Source organism: Carlito syrichta, unplaced genomic scaffold, assembly GCF_000164805.1.
Source record: "Carlito syrichta isolate Samal-C Ts95f unplaced genomic scaffold, Tarsius_syrichta-2.0.1 Scaffold288648, whole genome shotgun sequence".
Taxonomy (NCBI): domain Eukaryota; kingdom Metazoa; phylum Chordata; class Mammalia; order Primates; family Tarsiidae; genus Carlito; species Carlito syrichta.
Window position 1 is genome coordinate 54080 of NW_007232744.1, and position 25247 is coordinate 79326.

Sequence of the window (25247 nt, forward strand, 5' to 3'; positions counted from 1 at the left end):
ATAGAATTGTTTAACTTGGCATAAATCAATCAGTTTAGGATGAAAAAGGTTTATAGAATATGTCAGTCACGGATTAGGTTATCCTTTGTTATGGGATTTTAAGGTTATCATATAAAAAGGGTTTAAAGGCAATCATTGATTAAGTTTTCATGGATTAAGGTTTCTGGTGGGTGGGGGACGCCCCTCCCACATCTGACTTGGTGTATAAAAGACCCGTTGTAATTCCCAATAACTCACATCGCTTCTGCACTAGACTGGAGTCTAGTCTCATTCTTTTTCTCTCTTCTTCCCCCCAGTCGCTGATGCCGTCTCCACCTTTGGGGTACCCTGAACCCGGCTGGAGCTGGTCCCCGGCACGTCTTCTCCTGATTGCCTGTTCTAATCCATGTTGCTTCTATCCCTCTTTTAAGTTTGTATCATCCACTAAAAATTCAAACAAACCAACTTTATACAATGATATAAAATAAGTCGAGTGATTAACATGAGTTTTGAAGCCAAACAGACCTGGATTTATGTGCTAGTCTGTGCCTTCTTAATTGTGTGATTTTGAGCCTCTTATTAACCTTGCCAAGCCTCAGCTGGTTTTCTCAGCTGTATGAAGCTGGGTTAGTAATGCTATCTTTCCAACAGGGCTGTAAACGGTGGCTATAACAGTTCTCCACCAACTTCAAGACAATTCTAGTCACTAGGAAAAACATCTCGCAAATCTATCTAAAAACCTAGATTAGGCAGGACAAAATATTGTTGGTGATAAGAATACATCCTGTGTTCTGTATAATTTTCTTTGACTCCATGTTCTTTCATTCTATGGTGTCAACAACCTGAGGGCAGGAAGCATGTCTGTTTGGTTCAGCTAATTACCAGTTATGTGGAAATAACCAGGCTTAAGGCTTATCCTTCACATCTTTCTGACTTCTCTGTTTTCTGTCAACAATTCTGAAAGTCACAGACAGGAAAGGTGCAGAGACAAGGAGTTGGGGGCGGCAGGGATAGGAAGGAGGGGGAGCTCAAAAAATGACTAAAACAGGATTGGCTATTTAAGTTATTTTCATTGTGAAAACTGAGTGTTACGTATATTTGGAGTTTATTATAACATTTTCCTCTTCTTTTGTTATTTATTTGAAGTATTCCTTTGTATTTAATATGTATACATATGCACATGTACACATGTATTTGTGTATAATATGTGTATATATACTTGTGTGTGTACATATACTTGTGTGTGTATATAGAAATGGGACGTGGACTGTGCATACATGTCAATAAAGGCAGCAGAGGAATTTTAAAAATCACATGACTCAAGCTGGGCTCGGTGGCTCAGCCTATAATCCCGTGCCTTTGGGAGGCTGAAGTGAGTGGATTGCCTGAGCCCGTGGGTTTGAGACCCACCTGGGCAACTTGGCGAGACCTCATCTCTATAATAAATCAAAACTTAGCCGGGTGTGATAGCACGCGCCTATAGTTCCAGCTATTTGGAAGGCTGAGGCGGAAGGATCGCTGGAGCCCAGCAGGTCGAGGCTGCAGTGGCCGGGAGCGACCACTGCACTCCAGTCTGGGTGAGAGTGAGACTCCAACTCAAAAAAACAAAAGAAAAATCACATGACTCTTACTGTATATTTAACTACTCCTGTACCTCTGACTGTATCATTTGCACAACACGGATGCCCTGATACTGCCAATGTTATTCCTCTATCATCCTGTGTACATTTGGTGAGAGATCATGTTGGGTTTTGAGGAAGCCCAATAAATATCATTCCCTTTCCTCTCTCAAGTTCTGAACTGACTAAGAAAATCAGAAGAATAAGGATGATGAAGAGCAAAGTCCATCAATTATTACTGATATTGGTTAGTTGGGAGAAGTGGTTTGGTGTCTATTAGGCAATTACACTTGCTAATACTGCACACACGAATTGGAGGACTTACACGCCTAGTCACAAGCACAGCTGAATGTCCACCGTCCTCCCTTGTGGGATGTTGCCCCTGTAAAACATTGGGCTTGGAGCAAAATGAAATGTATAGGTATGTGTGAGCCAATGAATCTTACAAGAGGAAAGAGAAAGATAGTGTCTGGGACGTTTATGCCCAGTTTCTCTTTCCCAGCTCACTAATATCTCTGGAAAAGTGACTGAGAAGGTGGGAGGGAAGAACTAAGGAATGTCTGTTCACATGAAAGGAAAATGGTAGGAAATAAAAGTGCCCTGTTAAATGATAATGGAAGTTTTACTTAGGAAGTCAATAGAAAGGCAATATCACAGTTCTAACCATTGACCTTGTTGTTAGACTAGATGCTGTGTTTATTATTATTGAACTTTGCTTAACATCATGATAATACCTCAGTATCATGTGGAATCTCTATGGCCTAAAAAGACAAGGTGTCCCAGAAGTGTATTTTCCCTGAGACAGGTTGGAAACTGGACTTAATTTTTTGTTCAGGCAGATTCAGCTGATGCTTCAGAGAAAGATCGTTTCTATTATATTACTGTGATTTTGGGAAGTGTTTTAAATTTCAATAGATGTTACTGGCACAGGAGCTTTTACCATCTATCCTTATTTTGGCATATCTTTTCAAAATGATTGATCATTTTGATATTTGCCTTTAAGATGGCCTCAAATATTCTGTAGCCATGGCTAAGAATTGAGGAATATACCTTTTTTCATAGAAATGCTTGGTCATGACATAGTTATCTTGTGATGTCCTCCTGGCTTTTTGCATTAGCTGTGTTGATCATTTGTCAAATTAAGTAATATTACCTTTCTTTGAATCTTACAGCATTATATTTGTACCTCTCTTGTAATATTTTTATTCCATGCCTTCTTTTCTGCATACTAGGATCTATTCTTACCATTCCTGTAAAATCCTAAAAGACTGGAATCATATCTAGGTCAATATTTTTTTATCATTACAGTGCCTGATGCAAAGTACGTACTCAATAAATGATTTCTGAATGCATGAATAATAATTACATGGCAAAAAAATGGAATCCCCCGCGTTTTTCATCCAGATTGTTTGCTGTGTTTTTCTCTTACTATTATTCTTTCCTACATAAATCCCTCTGCCACCAAACTTTCTTTGTTTTTATATATTTTCTGACATTGTCTTTGTTCACTAGTGTGTGATTCTGTTTTATGTTCTATCTATGTCTATGTTTTTTAATCCCTAGGTTTTCTAGACTTAAAATATAGCAACAAAGAAAAACAATTAGAGAAAATATACTGAGTTAAGATACTTTTTTGTGTATCTTTAACATACCAACTTTATCAAAATAATACATGCACAGTAGTAGTTTTAAAAACTCAAATTGTATAGAAGAGCTTATAGTAAAAAAAATAATTAGCCCCACACCATTATTACCAGCCCCTACATTATTTTCCCTCCCTACTTGCAACTATTTTAACAGTTTTTAACTTGGTTAATGTATTGGCTCTTCATATGAACAATGAAATGCTATCTCACTTTGAGTACTATCCATGATCTCTCTTCTAGCTCCTACACATATAGGTGTATTTCATATCAATTACCATGGTAATATTAAATAGCATGTTTATTCTGTCATGCATAAATAATATCTCTTAACATTTTTAAGTTAAGTGCCTCTACAATTACTTTCATCTAAGGTACCTATGAGTACATACTTCTATCAGTTAGAAAAAGATGATCTCTCAGGTGGACTCAACCCATGTGAGCATGGCTGATAGCACCTTTGTACAAAGAAAGCACGCCCCTTTGCCCAGGTGTTAACTTTTAGCCCTCATTGCACCATAAGTTGGCTACCTTTGTGCAGTGCACAAACTGAACAACCATACACTGATCCCTGACATCACCCCTTCTTTCCTCTCTTTTCATCTCCCGTTATCAAATGTACTTTACTTTTCAACTTTCACTTTCTATTTTGTAACCATAATCATCTATTCTTTGTGTTGTATATAGGTTGAATATTAACATAAGGCATTTATATTACTAAAACAATATATTATTCACTGTAAAAAAAGTTATGCTAATATGTCCCGTCTTTTATATAATTTTTTGTTTTCTTGAAATTGACTTTTATTTTTATTTTCTCCTTCTTTCCCTTTCTTCTTTCCAAATGGAGTCCTCCAGCACTTGCTTTGAGCTGGATTAATTGATCTTGGCACTTGCTGCATGTGAGGGTTTTGCTAATTGGTTTCTTAGGTTGAAGCCATTATTTTCTGGATCTCATGTCTGGTTTGTTTTTTTTTTTAAATTTACTGTCTACTTTTGCCAGGTTGGAACAGAGCCTTAAGTAACTACTTACGAGAAGAGATAACATTTCTTATTTCTTATGCATTTAAATTGTCTTCTCTTTGCTTTCAAATTCCACAGACTGTTTGAGGACAGAATTCTAGATGGACATCATTCCTCTCAATATCTTAAATCATAACTTCTAGCATCCAGTACGGTAGATAAGAAGTCTATTCTCTGTCAAATCTCATTTTATCTGTTTTCCCCTACCTTGTCCCATCATCATACCTCTAACACCAATAGAAATTTTAGTGTGTTCTCTTTCTTCTAATTAGGCTAAGATTTCAAATTATATGCTTAAGTGCTGTTTGTTTGAAAGTCAGATTCCATGGCATTCTAGTAAGCCTTTTTAATATGAAATTTTGTATCTTCCTTCAGCCTGGGACCTTCCCTTATATAACATATTTGATGGTTTCTTCACTTCCATTGCCTCTGCTCTTCCTCTCTGAGACTACTTTAAGTCAGATATTAAATTGCTTGGTTGTGAACCTCATTGTGTCTTGCTTTTCATATTCTTACCCCTGTGTGTTTTAGATAGCATAACAGGTTCTAAGACAAGACTGCATGAATTCAAATCTCACCTCCCCACTTATCATCTGTGTAACCCATGACAGTTTCTTGACCTTTCTTGTTTAAATTTCCTCATCTATAGAATGGGTTCATAGTGATGTCTACTCACAGGACTGTTCAGAGAACTAAAGGAGTTATTACCTTTATCACAATGCCTATTATGGAATAAGCACTAAATAAATGTTTGCTATTATTATTAGAAATAGTATTGCATAGCAGCTAAGTTAACGGACTTTAGAGTGAAACTAACTGGCTTTTAATCTTGGCTATTAAGCTAAGTGATCTTGGGCGAGTTGCTTAACCTCTCTACACCTCAGCTATAAAAAAGAACATCAAGGCTGGGCATGGAGGCTCAGCCTGTAATCCCTCACTTTGGGAGGCTGAGGTGAGTGGATTGCCTGAGCCTGCAGATTCGAGACCTGCCTGGGCAACTTGGCGAGACCTCATCTCTACAATAAATCAAAAAAATAGCCGGGTGTGGTAGCGCGCGCCTGTAGTTCCAGCTACTTGGAAGGCTGAGGCGGAAGGATCGCTGGAGCCCAGCAGATGGAGGCTGTGGTGGCTGAGAGTGGCCACTGCACTCCACTCTGGGTGACACAGTGAGACTCCAACTCAAAAAAAAAAAAAAAACAAAAAAGGCTGGGCGTGGAGGCTCATGTCTGTAATCCCAGCACTTTGGGAGGTAAGAGGATTGTTTGAGCCCAGAGGTCTAAGACCAGCTTGGGCCATATAGCAAGACCTTGTCTGTACAGAAAAAATTTAAAACTAGCCAGACATGGTGGTATGCACCTTTAGTCTCAGCTATTTTGGATGCTGAGATGGGAAGATCACCTTGGCCCACAAGGTTGAGGCTGTGGTAAACCATAATAGTGCCGCTGTACTATCTGAGCCTGGGTGACAGAGTGAGACCCCAGCTCAAAAAATAAATAAAAAAGAAGAAGAAGAAGAACATCATACTATTATCTGAATGATAGGCTTGCTGTGTTGATAAAGTACTTAGAACAGTACCTGGCTATTTTGAAAAATGTAAGCTATTTGGAAACATCCTTTGACCTTCTCTTTAAACCTGATGATGACTTTTATATTTTTTTAATTATATTTTAAATTTCCAAGATCCCTTTAATATTCTCTGATAGTTCCTTTTTCATAGCATCCTGTTTGTACTTTGTGAATATAGTACAATATCTTATCCAATTTCATTGAAGATACTAATTTGACATTCACAGGATAATCTTAATTTCTTTCTGGATGGTTCTTAAATTTTATTTATTGTCTACTTTTGCTTTCATTTAGAAGCCTTTCCTAGAAGGTCTGGCAAGCTTAAATCAGTCACTTTGCATTTCAGAACCAGCTCATATATAGAGGCTAACCTGGGGTTCTATGAACTGTAGAGCTGTATGTTACTAATCACTATCGCTTAAGGCGAGTGGACAAGAAGTTGGTCATTTTGTTGGGTAACCCCCAAATTCCAGGAAGCAGGGAATTCACACTAGCTGCCATGGTTTTTCCACAGTTTTTTGTTCAGTTTTTTTAAGGATGAGCTCTTATGTCTGTCCTCTGGGATGAATGCCTTTCTTCTGGCTGTCAGGATTGGGGGTGTGGAGAAGTCAGCTATTCTATTTCAAGATCCTCCATCAGTTCCCCCTTTTCTTGTTCCCTTCACTGCATCTTGAGTCTGAAGCCTGCCGTGCTCCTCTGCGCAGATTTTGGGCTTCTTTGGTGGCATGAACATATACAGCATGAATTCTGGACTGCAGCTTCTTCCCACTGTCTCCACAATCAACATCTGCTTTATCTTTCTGTCTTCCAGAAATGTATTGGAATCTCTTTTCAACTGGTAATTTTACTGATTGAGTAAGAACTTGGGAGGGGGTTGAGATAAATACAGAAGTCTAGACTGCCATCTTTTCTGAGCACTGTTGGAGACATATTTTAAAAAGATCCCTTGGTTTACCTCAGCCTCATTTTGACATACTTTGGTTTTAATGAGTTAGTCCCACACCATTCCCTGGAATAAAGGATTATATGTAAAGAGGAATATGCAAGTGTAAAGGCAATTGTCCTGAGTCTGTAAAAACTAGGATTATAGTGACTCTTCTCTGCCTCTTGGTAGCTTATAGTTCATGCCTCTTAGCTGTCAGAAAGCTCTTCCTTGTTGACTTCAAGCTTTGCTCAGTCTCCTTTTGATTACTGTAGGGTCCCCAAGAAGATATAATTTCAGGGATTTTGGCAATATGCACGTTTCAGTTGTTAACTAGCATTTCCCCTTTCCTTTCCCCAAAGCACTATCTAGTCTCTTATTCTGGTGATATGAGCTAGATAGCAAAGAACTTTCTAGAAACACCATTCCCTATAGCCTGGATCAGAGCTAGCACTAAAAAACTCACCCAATACTTTTTCATTCTCATATTGGAAAAATGTTTTGAATTATTTTCTGTGTGTGAGATGAGATGTAGGCGATACAGTGGAAAACAGAATAGAAAAAGTCCATCTCATTGTATAGCTTTATTCTATAGGATTCATTTTACTCCAGGCCTAGTTAGTTCTTATCAGCTTTTCTCACTTGAACACCTCTCCACAGAATGCATTTCCAGTCCCACTTTCTGTTCTGAAAGGAAAAAAAGAGTCAGTAAGAGTCAAACAGGAGAAAGCTTAGGTACATTTTGCTTCTCTCATCAAAGGATATGTTACCTACTTTCCTCTATATCCTTAGGGTCTCTCTGGATTGGCAGCCAATGACAGGTAGGCAGAGTTTGTAATCAACTGAACTAAATCTATTTAAAAACTTTTTAAACACTGACCCAGAATTCTAAGTTGGGTTACATCTTCTGGAATAGTGTACCCTGATCATCTCTTATTTTCATCAGAGAAACTCTTGTAGTGCTAACGTATACAAATAAAGTCAAGAAGTGCCAGTGTTGCTATTTCTCTATTACAGAATTCATTCACCCTTTAATCACCCCAAAATTTGCTGTCACAAAAAGAAAGCAACCTTAGAAATGACACATTTTAAAATTCTGGACACAAAACCCTTCAGATGACAGCAGTGGTTCCTTCTTTTCCTAATGAGGCTGGCAGCCACTAGAGGCCCTCCAAGTCCAGAACTCTACCATGGACCTGGAATGCTAACCAGCTCTAAGCAGTGTACTCAGCCCAGAGGTAAGTGTGAGAGTGATCGATCATTCTGGAAGCACGTATTTGCCAGTCATGTCCACAACTGACATGTTAAACATCTGCAATCTGCTCCATAGTCTATACAGAATTCTTTTCTGTAGAGACTGCCTAACAACAATTATTTCTGGGTTCATCTGTTTACTTTGTATCCCTTTCCTGATTTTTTTTTTTCTCAATATTCCTCTGCTTCAAAACAAACTCTCAATGTTCACTGTCTCTTGTGACGGAAGTCATATATTGGCAAAGATGACTCTGCTTTTTCAGTGTTGATAATACTCATTGTTATTCAGGAAAGGATTGGCAGAAGATGCTTTGCTGTATCCCATGAATAATAATGCTGAGCCTTTGATTCACTGAATCAGATGTATGCTTGAGGTTGAGAGCCCTGAGTCATACCCCCACAGTCCACCTTGTCAGAATATGGGTACTCAGAAGTCTAGTTATGGAATAGTTCAGGACAGAACTTAATGGTCTGTCTTCTTCCCCACACAGGCTCCAACAGCATGTGGAGGGAGGAGACAATTTTGTACATGCTTGATCCTTTTAAGGATCCAAATGACCTGCTGAACATTCCAATGTGAAATCACTGTGTACTAGAGAAACATCTTCAATCCAACTCTTCTAGGTAAAGAATAAGGTATGCTAAACACCTGCACCCTACCACCTTAACATCGAGTGTTTGTAACGACAATTCACTCCTCACCAAAATTCATTTCGTTTCCAGGATATCTCAGAGCAGACAGATCACTAGATGACAGTCAACTCCCCTTTCAACCCATCTTTATCATGACACCATATTATCATCCTTAAAACAGCATTATCACAAGTTTTGTTTGTCTGCTTATTGTTTTGTTTTGTTTTGTTTTTACACCTGGGTCTCACTCTGTTGCCTAGACAGGAGTACAGTGGCACAGTCACAGCTCACTGCAGCCTTGACCTCCTAGGGTCAGAAGATTCTTCTGCTTCAGCCTCCCCAGTAGCTGGAACAACAGGCACAAGTCACCATGTTTGGCTAATTTTTTTTATTTTTGTAGAGACGAGGTCTCATTATGTTGCCTAGGCTGGTCTTGAACTCCTAGGCTTAAGCAACCTTCGCACCTTAGCCTCCCAAAGTGCTGGGATTACACATAAGTCACCATGTCCAGCCTCAAGTACTTTATGACTCTCCCATTACCATTTGGATAAGCCCAGCCTTCCTTTACACCATATTCCAGGTTCCCTATTATTTCCTCCCAAATCAAAACTTTTCTATTACATTTTTCACTTTACTTTTCATTGGCCTTTCTAGCCAAAACTCATCTTTGCTGATGCAGTTCACTTACTTGAAATTCTCTAACAGGTTCCTACAACAGGGACCCTAGACAGTTACAGAATGTGTGTCTTTTGGAGTGGAAGAAAACCTAAGCCAAGACAGGTGATTTCTTTACTTTGAGAATGATTCCATTCTTAACCTACTTCCCTCATTAGGCTCTAAAAGCACCAGAACATGGCAAGTACACTTGCCTTCTAGGGAACTGAACTACCTTGTTTAGTTTATTTGTCATTTGCAAGATACCCTAGAACACTAAGACTTTTTACCTTGTCTTATTACAGTGCAACTGAGAAGTATAACATGTACATTTTAATGTTGAGAAATTTCATTATTAGCAGTTTATTTTAATTTCCATGAAAGGGCATACACTTATAATTATCTTTTTTAAAAGGAGATTAGCTGGGCTCAGTGGTTCGGTTTGTAATCCCAGCACTTTGGGAGGCCGAGGCGAGTGGATTGTCTGAGGCTGCGGGTTCGAGACCAGCCTGAGCAACTTGGGGAGACCTCATCTCTGCAATAAATAAATAAATAAATAAATAAATAAGCTGGGCGTGGTAGTGCATGCCTGTAGTTCTGGCTACTTGGAAGTCTGAGGTGGAAGGATCACCAGAGCCCAGCAGGTGGATGCTGGAGTGGCCGTGAGCATGCCACCACACTCCAGACTGAGGGACGGAGTAAGACTTCAACTAAAAAAAAAAAAAAAAAAAAAGAGAGAGTACTTGTAAATAATTGCTCCTTTGCTGTTAATTAGAGATATTGATTCTATAATTGAACACATTATTAATGTTGTGTTTTGGATTTGCCCAACTATCAAAGTTGCTTGAGATAAGTTGTTCACAGCTCTTCAAGACAAGATGTTGAGATTTTTTTTTATCATATTAGTCTAGTTAATAACAGAACATCCAATATCAAGATTCTAATCTTTTTACTTTATCTTAGGAAAATGACAGTTCGTTTTTTTCTTAAACTTTCTATTTCTAGTAGGATGATTCATGAGTTCAAAGGAAGGCAGTTGTTTCAGGACTTTTGACCTTGATTTGTATAGAATTGGCTCAGCCATTATGAATTCCCAAATCTTAAAGAACATGTCTTGCACACTAACTTTGAAAAACCACTTCCTGTAATTTATTTCTTACCTTGATTTAGTGGGCCATTGACTACTTGCTTTATGAAAATGTTTCTTTATTTTTATCCTAGAAGTTGAAAATCAAAATAGACTATTCCTTACCACATTCAGACATGGTGATTTTAACAGGGCACAGTGGTTTGCTTTTGTTGTACAACTCTGATGCTGCACATTTATGACTACTGAAAGGATCTGAGAATAAAATTTATAATGATTAATACTGGCTGCTGTTTTTATGAGAAGATAGTTGCTGTTGCTGGAGAACTAAGTGGAAGGGAAGAGAGAAAACCAAAGCTCTTACATTTGCAAATTTAACATATATGGAGGGAAGACTTGTTTCAAGGCATCTGCATACTATCTTCTAACAATAGTAGCAATATTTAGTGATGTTTTATGTGAGGATTTATATTTGGAGCTGATAATCTGAGGAATTATTCAGTGAACTGCACATACACATGCACGCGTGCGCGCACACACATGCGCGTACACACACACACACACACACACACACACACACACACACACACACACGGTGTGAGATCTAAAACATGCAGCATTTGCCAGAAAGCAGGACTGTAACTCAGTAAAATGATGTGAGCTTTAAACATTGGCTACCCAGCATGAAAAGCTCTGCTTACTAAAGCTGGCATGAACTTATGAATCAAAGGAAGCCTTGAAATGGAAAAATAATTTATGTAAATATTTTGGTTTTGCCTACATAAGTGATTTGCATGAGTTCATTACTTCTTTAGGCCTGATAGCCCAATTTTTTTAATTATGTACTAAGAGTCACCATGAGTTTTTTAAGTGATTAGCAAAAACACAGAAGTCATAGATTAACTTATATTTAAATATAAGCGGCATTGTTTCAAAAGCTTTTGAACTTCTAGATACATATACCTTTCCTCACTCCTTAACTAGAGCTCATTTATAGCCTAAATTAAAATCTCATGATAACTGAGTGTGGTGGCTCACACCTGTAATCACAGCACTTTGAGAGTCAAGTTGAGAGGATTGCCTGAGCCCAGTGGTTCAAGACCAGCCTGGGCAACTTGGCAAGACCTCATCTCTACAATAAATAAATAAATAAATAAATAAAACTAGCCAGGTGTGGTGGTGCACGTGCCTGTAGTTCCAGTTACTTGGAAAGCTGAGGTGGAAGGAGTGTCTAAGCCCAGAAAGGTAGGCTGCAGTAGCTGTTAGCGTGCCATTGCATCCTAGTCTGAGCAACAGAGTGAGACTCCAACTCAAAAATAAAAATACAGCCACGCTTGGTGGCTCAGTCTGTAATCCCGCACTTTGGGAGGCTGAGTTGAGTGAATTGCCTGAGCTCGCGGGTTCGAGACCCGCCCAGGCAATTTGGCGAGCCCTCATCTCTACAATAAATCAAAAATGAGCCGGGCGTAGTGGCGCATGCCTGTAGTTCCAGCTACTTGGAAGGCTAAGGCGGAAGGATCGCCGGAGCCCAGCAGGTCGAGGCTGCGGTGGCTGGGAGCGGCCACTGCACTCCAGCCTGGGTGGCAGAGTGAAACTCGAACTCAAAAAAATAAATAAATGAATGAATGAATGAATGAATGAATAAATAAATAAATAAACATAAAATACAAATAAATAATAAAAATTATCATGGCAATTGTACACAAAATGGTTAAAATGGTAAATTTTATGTTTCATCACAATCATAAATAAATGATTTTTAAAAATCACCTGGAGGGCATTAGCACAAACAAAATATAAACACCCAACTTTACTTCAGGATGATATGATTTAAGTGTTCCTGCCTGCAAGACATAGGCATTCTTTAAAGGTTCTGTGGATGATTCAGATGTCCCCAGGGTTTCTAACCTCTGACCCATCTGATTTCTTTTTCTGCCAGCTACTTTCCCTTGCATGTTTCCTGCATGTTGATGACCTATTAAAGCCCTGAACAATGTTTTATTGCATCTCTCCCCTGTTTTAATTCCTTCTCTTGCTCCCGATTACTAGGCTATTATCAACTGTTTAAGCAGTAACTTCTATAAATGAGGAAGGCTCCATTGTGCATGTTACTTAGTGTTTACTATTAATTTCAATGCTGGGGAATATTGTAAATCTTAAGTCTGGTACATAGCATGATATATGAATCTAGATTTCCAGGATTAGAGCCAGGTTCGTAGTTTGTAAATTATATGGTTACTCATCTGGGATGAAAAATTTCCACTTGGTGGTTCATGTCTAGAAAACAAAAATTCCAGCATCAAGAATTCATTTATTTGGGATAAAGAAGTGAATAATATTAAAATGCAAATATCCAGAAGAGGGAAATCTGACATAGGATTGGCTTTTCTTTCTAGCTGGACCACCACTGAAAGAAAGATTTGATAGGTAATTGGGAGGGAGAGAGACGAAGAACATTGGACATCTCCAGGAACTTTCAGCATAAGGAATATCCCAACCATATAAGGAAAAGAGTGAGAATGCTAAAAATCAATTCTTTTTACTATTTTCCTATAATAGCTCTACTGTAAGGTGTGTGTGTGTGTGTGTGTGCGCGCGCGTGCGCGCGCACGCACACATGCACTTGTGAAATCTGTGTAAAAGAGTGAGAGAAATATTTAAAATTACAGCTGTCTTATAATATTAGTCATTTAAATAGCAGCAATTCTTTAGTTCAAATTTTTGGAAAATGAGCAATGAGGGGGAATTTGCTCAACCAAACATTAAAAAGTACTATTAGCCAGGCAAGGTGCCTCATGTCTGTAATTCCAGCACTTTGGAAGAATCTCTTGAGTCCAAAAGACCAGCCTAGGCAACATAATGAGACCTTGTTTCTACAAAAAAAAAAGTATTATAATGTTACAAAGACTAAAGTATCATGGGAGTAGCATTAAAATATACAGAGAGGTAAAGGAATGGACAAAAATCAATAAACAATTCAATTATGCACACAAATGTGTTAGATGTACACATATTATTTAGTAGATTATAACGCTGGCATAAAATTATAAAGCAATTAAAATGTAGAAGCGTATCTAATGGCATAGAAAGTTAAAGTAGGAGCCAATTGTTTTACACACAGATAACATACAGGTAACACTGTACTAGAAAAACCCAACGGCAAAAGGGGTTGTCGCCAGATGGTTGCGCTTTAAGCAATGCTTAAGTTCTCCTTTTGCTTACTTAATTTTTTTAAGTATAAGTTATACAAATGTAACTTGTGTAAAATTGCTTTATCATTTAAAAAAGACTGAAACTGAAAAGGCTTTTTTTTTTATACCAGAAGCTTAAACACAGTGATAATTTATTCTGATACTATTTTATAATTACTGCAGGCTTTGTAGGAGCTTGGATTGCTTATAAAAATAGAAACCCAAGGAATATAGATCCATATCTGAAAAAAATCGTTCTCTAAAATCTCAAAGGACGGGTGTGTAAATGAAGTAAATACTAGATTTATAGAACAATGTAAACAAAGGAAATATCTTCCAGTTGAGTGGGTACAGTAAGCAAAACTTATAAAACTTTTATGGAGGCATGGGTACTACCAGCTAGTTTGGAAGAACTTATTTTTATCAATATTTCAAGTTTAAATAGGTCAGAATAAAGGGGAAGTAAAATTATATTTTGCTTGTAACTTTTTATCCTCTCCCAGGGACAGTCCAGCAAAGATTGAAAATGTGCACAGAATAACATAGTTGAAGTGGTGGCAAGATGTCCACAGGAGTGACATGGCCTGAGAGTCCACACAAGGATTAAGGTAGTAATATTTTCCAGCAAAACTGTGCTTCGATTGCTAAGGGGACTGTGTAAATCAGATAAATGCCAAACTCGTAATTCACCCAGACACAGCTTTTATACCAGCTAGGTCAATCCAATTATCTCAGAGCAGGGACAATGAGAAAAGTGCATGAGGATGTATTAGACAGCTTTCTACTAGCAAAATGAGGTGAAGAAATCCAGAAACTCTCCACTACCACCTAATGTGTGACCTAATGTGTGATCCTAATGGCTTATGGATAAACTGAGCTTCTAGCTCCTGTCCCTCAGTTCAGATCCACTTTCCAAAGGTCCACTCTCCTCCTAGAGCAAGGCAAAACTCTTGTATATGCTTTTGTATATGCTATATATTTTTTCAAAATAAAAGGCCTCCCATGTGTCAAAAAATGACTCTAAATAATAACACCCAACACTTCTTAAGAGTTTGCAATTCAATGCAATACCCATTAAATTACCATCATCATTCTTCTCAGATCTGGAAACAACAATACAGAAATTTATACAGAAACAAAAACGACCATGAATCGCCAAAACAATCCTCAGCAAAAGAAACAATTTGGGAGGTATCACATTTCTGGACTTTAGATTTTATTATAAGGCTGCAATAACCAAAACAGCCAAGTATTGGTACAAGAACAGGTATATAGACCAATGGAACAGGACAGAGATTCTGAGAGAAAAACCTAAATTTCTCAACTAATTCATCTTCAGCAAAGCCTTCACCAACAACCACTGGGAAGAGGAGAACCTATTCAGTAAATGGTGTTGGGAAAACTGACTGACCACATGCAGAAGAATGAAACACAACCCCTTCCTATCACCATACACAAAAATCAAGTCTAAATGGATTAAAAACCTAAATGTAAAACCTCAAACTATAAGAATCTTACAAAATACCCAGGAGACATCCTTACAGAAACTGGAATAGGCAACCAATTATTGATCAAAACCCCAAAAGCCCATGCCATAAGAGAGAAGATAGACAAGTGGGACCTCATCCAACTTCTGCAAAGCTAAAGAAACCATCAAGAGAGTGGAGAGACAGGCTACAAGATGGGGAAACAAAATTCCCAACTGTGTATTTGACAAAGGTCTAACATTTAGGATCTACAAGGAACTCAAACATGCTGAGAGGAAAAAAACAAACAACCCCAATTAAAAATTGGCCAAAAGACATTGACAGACACTTCTCAAAAGTAGATATACCAGGAACCACAGACATATGAAAAAATACTCAGCCTCACTAATCATCAGACCACAAATCAAAACCACTTTGAAATACCACCTAACTCCAGTAAGAATGGCTATCATTAATAAAACAAAAAACAACAGATGCTGGTGAGGGTGTGGAGAAAAGGAAACACTTCTGATGGTTGGAGTGCAAACTAATTCAGCCTCTATGGAAAACTATGTGGTGATTTCTAAAATAACTAAAAAATTGACCTTCCATATGGCCCAGCAATCTCCCTTCTGAGAATATACTGGAGGAATTCAAATAATTATACAAAAAAGACACCTGTGCACACATGTTTATTGCAGCCCTACTCACAATAGCAAAAGCATGGAACCAACTGTGCTGCCCATCAAAACTGGACTGGATTAAAAAAAGTGGTACATACACATGATGGAATATTATGCAGTTATAAAGAACAACAAAAGTACGGACTTCGCAGCAACTTGAATGAATTTGGAGTCCATTATACCCAGTGATCTATCAGAGAAACAAAGAACTGAGTACCACATATTCTCATTCATAAGTGGACCCTGAACACCTATCATAATGCCACAAAAATGGGATTGGCAGTAGTGGGGCATTGCCACAGGACAGAAGGAGAGCACATAAAATCAGTAGGGGTGCCTGATCCTAATCCAGGTGAAATGAGGTCCAATGGGAGGCCTAAAACTTCACCCATACCTAAATCACTTATGTGCCCTATCCTGACTTGTACCCACAGCTTTAAAATAAAATAAAATAAGAGAAAATGCCAGCATAGGGGAACGTGCAAAAAAAAAAAGCCGGACTCGGAGACTCACCTGTAATCCCATGCTTTGTGAGGCTGAGGTGAGTGGATTGCCTGAGCCAGTGGGTTCGAGACCCGCCTGGGCAACTTGGTGAGACCTCATCTCTACAATAAATTAAAAAATGAGTTGGGTATGGTAGCGCATGCCTGTAGTTCCAGCTACTTGGAAGGCTGAGCGGAAGGATCGCTGGAGTCCAGCAGGTCGAGGCTGCGGTGGCTGGGAGTGGCCACTGCACTCCAGTCTGGGCAACAGAGTGAGACTCCAACCCCCCCCCCCCAAAAAAGGAAAAAAGAGTTTACAGTATGTCAAGCTGTCAAGCACTGTTCTAAGTCATTAATTTATTTAGTGCTCATAACCTAAGGCCATAGGTACTGTTCTCATCTCCATTCCACATATAAGGACACACAAACACAGAAAGATTAGGTCACTTGATCAAGGTCACACAGCCAGTATGATGTGTCAGAACTGGGATGCTAACAGACAAAGCCTTCTCTTTTAACTTTAGCACTGTATTTTGGGAGAAATAAGTGGCTTAGTCTAAGTTTATTTTTATTCACAAGGTTCCAACCACAAAGGGAATCAAGCAAGCATCCTCAACTCTAACCAAATAGAACGATACTTCACCTCCTTGAGGATGGGAGTTGGGAATGAACAAGTTAGGAAAAGAAGAAAGGATTATGGAAGAATGAAGAGAGCAGTTAAGGATTGAGTGATCAGAAGCAATGGAGAAATAAACTGAAACATCCACAAAATGAAATACTACTCAGCAAGAAAAAGCAGCAAAGTACACTGGCATAGCAACACAGAGAAAAAATCTCAGGTGCATTCTGCCAAGTGATAGAAGCCAGACACAAAAGGCTACATTCTGTATGATTCAATTTACATGACATTCTGGAAAAGGAAAAACCTTAGGGATGGGAAATTAGTTGCCAGGGTTTGAGGAGCATATGAGGGGGTGGCTATAAAGGTGAATCAGGACATTTGGGGTTAATGAACCATTCTATGAACTTTTCAGAAGTCTCAGACGTGTGTATGTTGAATAGGGTAAATGTTACTGTATTTAAATTATACCTCATTTAAAACAATACGGGACCCATAGCACCTATAACAGCTTTGAAAATACTGTTATTCTTACAAAAACATGAAACCAACAGTGCTGCCCATCAAAACTGGACTGAATTTTTTTTTAAATACGGTACATATACACAATGGAATATTACACAGCCATAAAGAAGGACAAACATCTGGACTTCGCAGCAACTTGGAGGGACTTAGAGTCTATACTCAGTGATGTATTACAGAAACAAAGAACAGCACCATATGTTCTCACTGATAAACGGACCCTAAACATTTACCATAATACTATAAAAAAAGGATTGGCAGTAGTGGGATACTGCTGGGGTGGGGGGTAGAGAGAGATACAGCATCAATAGGTATACCTGATCTCAAACCAGGCAAAGTGGGGACCAAAGGGAGGCCCAGACTTTACCTATATGATGACCACTTGTATACACAATCCTGAATTGTACCCCACATCTTTAAAATAAAAAAAAAGTAAAAAAAAAAAAAAAGAAAAGGAATGGACTAAGGAACAACAAATCAACAGACTATATGATATAGCACAGAGTGAAACTTGCCCAAAGCCCTGCAGTGAACATTTGCTCCAGTTCTTATTTTAAAAAATACTGCTATTCTTATTTGGTATTTAGTAAGCAGTTGGTTAAGATAGGATACTCTCCCAATGAACATAGTTCTGTTTATACAGTGGGATGAGGCTTCTTCTCTTTTGACACTGGGTTATTTAAAGTTTCCTTCAAAAATCGAGGCCTCGGAAAGGGATTCTATGTTAAGGGATATTAAGGACAATAATGGATCATAGCCCCTTGAATTAAATAAGAATACTAAGCCCATACTGATATTAAATAAATAAATACATAAATGAAGATAAGATAAATCTCTTTCTTATAATAAAATTCAACTAATAGATGTAAATGTAATGGAGGAGTTAAAAATATATTGTTTTGAAACAAAATCATTATTTTGTTGCTACTACAGTTATGATTGATCCATCAAGAATCATCAGTGGACTCTAAACCCAATAGTTGACAAGGTTTGATGACAAACTGGATATCTCCACATGTCCCAAAAGGGTAGATTATCATGTTACTTATTAATTACAAAAAGGAGAATAGTAACTGTAAAATGTATAAACCTTAATCAATGATCAAAGTTAACATCACCAGTACTAAGACAGATTGATTTTTCAGACCCCCTGATGTGATGTCATGTGTACATATTGCTAGGTACTGCCCAAAATGTATAACCTGAATCTAATTATAAGGAAACCTCAGACAAACACAAACTGAAAGACATTTTATAAAATAATTGGCCTATGTGGTCAGATTTTAGGAAGACAGTTTTCCTCCACTAGTCTGTATATTTTTGCAGGCTACAGTAGGAAAAGGACAAAAGAAATATATTTTCTTGAAGTCCTGCACCCCCTCTGAGAATCAATAGTGATGCTAAATAAATGCTGACATGTATTGGTAAATACTACATATATCAGATACTTTTTAAGCACGTTACCTATGTAAACTCACTGATTCATTATATAAGGTGGGTGGTACTACTGCCATCCCCATTTTCCAGATAAGAAAACCAAAGCACAGAGAGATTAGATAACTTGTAGCTAGAAAGGAAGAATTAAGATTTGTTGGTCTGGCTATAAGGTTTATACTCTAAGCCACTACTCTTAACCGCCTCCCAGGAAAGAAAAATGCATGTTAATCTCTCTGCAATAAAATGGATTTCAATGTTTGGGGTAACTTTATGGCCTAGCGACAATTCTGTCTTACTTCAAAGATAGAATGATAGATTCTTTAGAAATTAATTTAGATACATGGGAGCTTACTATTAATATAGAAAAAAATAATGACCAGGCAGGGAACATAGTTCAATGATAACTCAGTTTCCTTTACTTTCTATTTAGGACAAAATGAAGCAAGTACCTGATCATTACCTTGATAGGGCATGATCACTACTAATCAGGATTACTACACATCACATCTCATCAATTCTGAGGTGCAGTTTTTTTTTTATTTTTAAAAATATTTTAACTTATTTGAACTTGAAATGCAATGTATAGTTGTTAATGAGTCATAGTTAATTGGCAGAAATTTTTTTTGTTCTTAATGGTAAATAAAACAATGGTGCATCTTGCAATTAATTGATGGCATTTTAGAAATACAACAACCTCCCTTCTCCTTTCCTCGGATCAAATCAAAGAATTTGTAATATTAAAAACCATCTTTTGTTCTAGTTGATTTTTTAGAGATTATCACATTGTGTTCACAATGTTGCCATATATGTGTATATATAAGGGTGGACCCCCCAAAACTTGGAATCTATTTACAAAAAAATGTGTATTTATTCTTACATATTTAAACTTTGGTCACCCTCAAAGTGCTCGCCATCTGATGTAATACTTATTGAAACACTTTTTCCATTGCTCAAAACAGTTTTTTGAACTCATCAATGTTGATGCCTTTCAGTGCTTCTGCCATTTTTTGTTTCACCTCTTCCATATTGGCAAAATGTTTATCTTTTTAAATTTTTATTTATCTATTTATTTTCTCTTTAAATTTTTTTATTTTCAAGATGTGGGGTACAATTCAGGGTTAGGTATACAAATGTTCATTATGCAGGTACCCTTGTGGATGAAGTGTGTCTCCTAATACTGCCAGTTCCGCTCCCAACTCCCGGAAGTTTCCTGCAACTGCCAATCCTTTTCTTCTAGTATTACGAAAATTGTTCAAGGTCCGCTTATGAGAACATGTGATACTCAGGTCTTTGTCTCTGTGATACATCACTTAATATTATAGACTCTAAGTCCTTCCAGGTTGCTGTGAAGTTCATGATTTTGTCCTTCTTCATGGCTGTTAATACTCCACTGTGTATATGTACCACATTTTTTTAATCCAGTCCTCTTTTGATGGGCAGAATGGTTGGTTCTGTGTTCTTGCTACTGGGAACAATTCTGTGATAAACATACATGTGCAGTTTTCTTTTTTATAGAGTGATTTGAGTTCTTCGGGGTATATTCCCAGTAGGGGGATTATGGGGTCGTATGGAAGGTCGATTTTTAGATCTTTTAGGAATAGCCACACTGTTTTCCACAGAGGCTGTACTAGCTTACACTCCCACCAACAGTGTAGAAGTGTTTCCTTCTCTCCGCGTCCTCTCCAGCATCTATTGTTTTTTGAGTTATTGATGATGGCCATTCTGACTGGAGTTAGGTGGTATCTCAGTGTAGTTTTAATTTGCATTTCTTTGATGACTAGTGAGGCTGAGCATTTTTTCATGTATCTGTTGGCTGCTCGTATGTCTTCTTTTGGGAAGTGTCTATTCAAACCTAAAATAGCCTGGTATTGGTACGAGAACAACAACAACAACAAAAGAACAGCATATAGACCAGTGGAAAAGGATAGAGATTCCAGAAGCAAAACCTCAATTTCTCAACCAACTCATCTTTGACAAAGCCTCTACCACCAGCCACTGGGGAGAGGAGAACCTATTCAGTAAATAGTACTGGGGAAACTAATTGACCACATGAAGAAGATTAAAACAAGACCCCTACCTATCCCCATACACAAAAATCAACTCTAAATGGATCAAAGACCTAAACGTAAAACCTCAAACTATAAGACCCTTAGAAAATGCAGGAGACACCCTTATGGAAATTGGAGCTGGCAACCAATTCCTGATCAAAACCCCAAGTGCCCATGCCATAAGAGATAAGATAGACAGGTGGGACCTCATCAAACTGACAAACTTCTGCAAAGCCAAAGAAACCATCAAGAGAGCAGGGAGACAGCCCACAGACTGGGAAAAAATATTGCCAACTCTCTGTCTGGCAAAAGCCTAACATCTAGGATCTACAAGGAACTCAAACGTGCCAAAAAGAAACAAAACAAAACAAAAGAAAACCAGTCCCGTTACAAAGTGGGCAAAATATATGAAAATGTTTACCTTTGAGGACTTTTTTCAACCAAGAAAGTGAACAACCAACAATGAAAAAGTCACTTGGAGCATGAGAATCATGCTGTTTTGGTCAAAGACTGCTAAACACTCAGTGTGGTGTGGGCAGGTGTGCTTGCTAATCACCTATCAAGAAATGGGCAATCACACTGAAAGAATCTTGAAAAAAAAAATTCACTGAAGCCAAATGCAGCCTCTCACAGCAATGCTAGCTGATACACTGATGGCAACGGGTTCCTAGAACACTTATCTAGTGGGCAAAGCCCACCCTCCAAAAAGATAATTCCAGATTATTTGGGTTCTCCTCTCGTATATCTATGCACACACATATATTTATGATAACTGGGTTAAGCATTAATTCACATTTATTAATTATACTGCTCTATCTTATACTGCATTGATGATGAAGAAAAAAACTTTTTCATTTACTCTTAAGTGTATATTTTCAGCTCTTTTAAGGCATTTACTACAATGAGCCCAAGATCAATCAAAAGTATTCATAAATGCTATATAAAATGCTATAAATTAACCTTTAAAAAGTCCTACTAGGTTAATTTAATTTGTTTGGACAGATCTGTATTGAACAGTGACTGTATACATATACTGCGGTAGGGCTAAGAGAGCACACAAATAACAACACACAATCCTCACCTCAAGAAGCTCAAAGTCTGTATATTTCAAGCCTTTAAAATTCTTCAGGCCTCGGCCTTTCCGCGTCTCTGGGCCGTGGGCGTCGGGTCTGAGCGGCGCCCTCAGCTCTGAGGGTTCGCGGCCAGCCGCTCCTTTGCGGTCTCCGCCGCCGCCGTCCGCCCTCAGCTCCCGAGAAAAGGTGGTGGGCCGGAACAGCGCCATCGCCGCCGGCGTGTGCGGGGCCCTTTTCATCGGGTACTGCATTTACTTCGACCGCAAGCGACGGAGTGACCCCAACTTCAAGAACAGGCTCCGTGAACGGAGAAAGAGACAGAAGCTTGCCAAGGAGAGAGCCGGGCTTTCCAAGTTACCTGATCTTAAAGATGCTGAAGCTGTTCAGAAATTCTTCCTTGAAGAAATACAGCTGGGTGAAGAGTTACTAGCTCAAGGTGAATATGAGAAGGGTGTAGACCATCTAACAAATGCAAATGCTGTCTGTGGACAGCCACAGCAGTTACTGCAGGTGTTACAGCAAACTCTCCCACCTCCAGTGTTCCAGATGCTTCTGACTAAGCTCCCAACAATTAGTCAGAGAATTGTAAGTGCTCAGAGCTTGGCTGAAGATGATGTGGAATGAGAAACAAATGTCAACATGATAAGATCTCGGTTTAAAATGTTCTAAAAATTCTAAACTTGGAGGCTGAGCAGTTCTGGGGGAGTAAGGGCAGAGATGCTTGTTATGGACTACTCCACACTGAAATCTACCAAAGTTAATGTTTACTTTGTGTAGATCCATTCGTATGTTTTATTTATTTTTCCCAGTGAAAGGTGTATTTTGATAGAGAGCTTTTCATCCTATAAACTATGAGATACTGAAATATGGATTTTGTTTATTCCTAAAACATGCAACTAAAATGTATATATAACATTACGTATGTTAAAATTACCCAGTGCTCAGTTTTGAAACATAGGCACACAAAAAAAGTGTAGGAGAAAGCTGAAGAATGCACATTTTTAGGCTAGTACATTTTGCTGTAAGAGACTTGATTGTGATTGTGAAAACTGAGCATTAAAATTTTTGAGTGATCGTTTCCATTTAATCTCTTAAACGTAACTGTGAGGTATGCTGCTGTGTTGTGTTAACAGCTTCACCCCCTCCCCACCCCGTGTGTCAGTCTTAAAATATTTTGTTTAAATCAGTGGGCTTAGTGTGTTTTGAGTATCTCCTTGTATTTTAGATATATGTAGTTGCAAATAGCACCAGGAATTAGATCTTTGTACGCCCTAACCTAGCCTTGTGAGCTTCACAGTTCATGTCTGCTCACTTCCTCATTACTGATTGAGGGATTTGGTCTGCTGATCTCTGAAGTGTCCCTTTCAGCTTCTATTTGGTTCTATTTCACATTTTATTCAGCTGCACCTGAGGAGTATATGTGGGCAACCAGGTCTTGCATTTTTTTGTTTATTCTGGATTTTGCATGCTCGCCTGACCTAGTATTTCCGAACTGACCTTTTTTTAATGGTATAACTGTTTTGTTGATTTTCAATGAAATTACGTGGTTCTGTCAATACTCTGTAAATTATTCTGAAATTTAACCTTTAAGGTAACTGGGACGATCTGCTTGTAAAACGTGGGTTCCCTTTTGCTTTTATTTTCAGTGTACCTCCTTAATCCTGCTTCAACTTGATTAATTTTATCTTGTTAAACAGTGAAAAGTAAGGTAAGCCTTGAGGCTGAAGAATTGAAAAGAATGGAGCTGGTGGGACTTCTTATTCTCACATCGTGACATTATCTGCAATCACAGTTTCAGTTTCAGAACTGAGAGTAAGGATCTTTTGTATTTAGTGTGGATCTGTTGAGCTGAGTAACATTTCGCACTGTACAGATTGCCTTTACCCTGCCTAAAATCTGTGGAGCCATCCCAAAGACTTTCCTATGTACCAGGTGTTCTATTTTGGTGTACTTATAGACTTAACTGTTATTAACCTTGGGTTTTTTGTGGTATAGTGGAAAGAGTTAGGAATACTGTTGTAGTTTCTGCTTATGTTTAACCTCACAGCCTTGGATGAATCATGTTACATCTCTAAACTGTCCTCTAGTCTCACTATAAAATGTGAACGTTAGACTAGGGACTCACATGTTGCGTATTCTTCCTCAGTACCTTGAAGGTTTGTGATTCTGAACCCTTAAACAGTGCTTTTTTTTGGCGATACACAGTGTCCTTTTTGAGGTAATGACCAGTATAATAAACATGCGAGTCGGTCACTTTTACTGATAGGGTCCCAAATCTAAAGTCATGGTAATTGTCAGGGATTGACCAGGCAGCTAAGAAACAATTCTGTATGAACCCAGGCATCAATAGAGAGTGACAGAGGGAGAATAAAGGTGGGAAAGGAAGCAGGGGGTGGACAGGTCAGCAAGGAAAGAATGGGCCCCTCAAAGTAAGGGCTTGTTTGGAGGAGTGAAGGGGGCACCTTAGATGTGGGGAGGGTGGGAATACTGTGCGCTTGAGGACTAACGCAGGATGAGCTGGGGCATTACTTGACTCTGAAAATAGCTGGCTTTAATCTAATACTTGGAAAGGCAGGGATGTCTTGATTTTACAGCTGATGAGGCCGTGTATATTTTCTTACTTCGATGAAAGCTTTGGTGCTTTAAGGTTAGGTACCACGTTTGAAAGCTAGCTGTATTAATTTTAGAAATCAGCTCTTTTCCCCCCAGAAATATTGCTAAACACTATCCTGGTCCCATCTTAAGTGTTCCAAAGTGATAGAACCAGGTGGTTGTGGTGATGCTGGCCAAATGGTGCTCAGTGGGTAAGAAGGGGGGGAGAAAAAACAGATTTAAGGGAAGTAATAACAGCTTGAATGTTTCCATGTGCTTAATATTGCATACCTATAAAACAAAAAGTCTGTGGAAATAGAAAATGCGTTAGTGCACGTTGACATGCTTATTTGAGCAAAGGTAAATTGTTTGGGTTCACAGTTTATACTTAAAGAACATTTAAAACATACACTTACCTGGTTGTAGCAATGTTGTTCTATTAACAGATAACTAGAACTTACATTCGCATTTATGTAAAGTGTGTAAAACCAGTGTAGTTCGCACAGTAGGCAGTCAGTAAATTTTGATTCCTCTTACCCCTCAGTAAGTTTGATGTTTTTACCATCTGCTTGTCTTTCTGACCTTGTTGAATCAACCTATGGACCAGAATCTTAATGAAATGTTACTGTGGAAGATTATGAGAAAATTGGTATATCATGCAGATATCATACAAAGTCTTGTAACGTAAAAAATCCAGTTTTATTATTGCTTGTGCCTCAACTGTTTAAGTAAACATTAAAGGGCTTGGAGAAAA

At 38.3% G+C, this 25247-nt stretch overlaps 1 pseudogene across 1 annotated transcript; it reads left to right on the forward strand.

Moving 5' to 3' along the window:
- Nucleotides 1-7896: 7896 nt before the first annotated feature.
- Nucleotides 7897-25247, forward strand: LOC103255893 (annotated as a pseudogene). The gene is made up of 4 exons (XR_504048.2): nt 7897-7990; nt 8498-8582; nt 21958-22627; nt 24873-25247. The product of XR_504048.2 is annotated as a mitochondrial import receptor subunit TOM20 homolog pseudogene (transcript).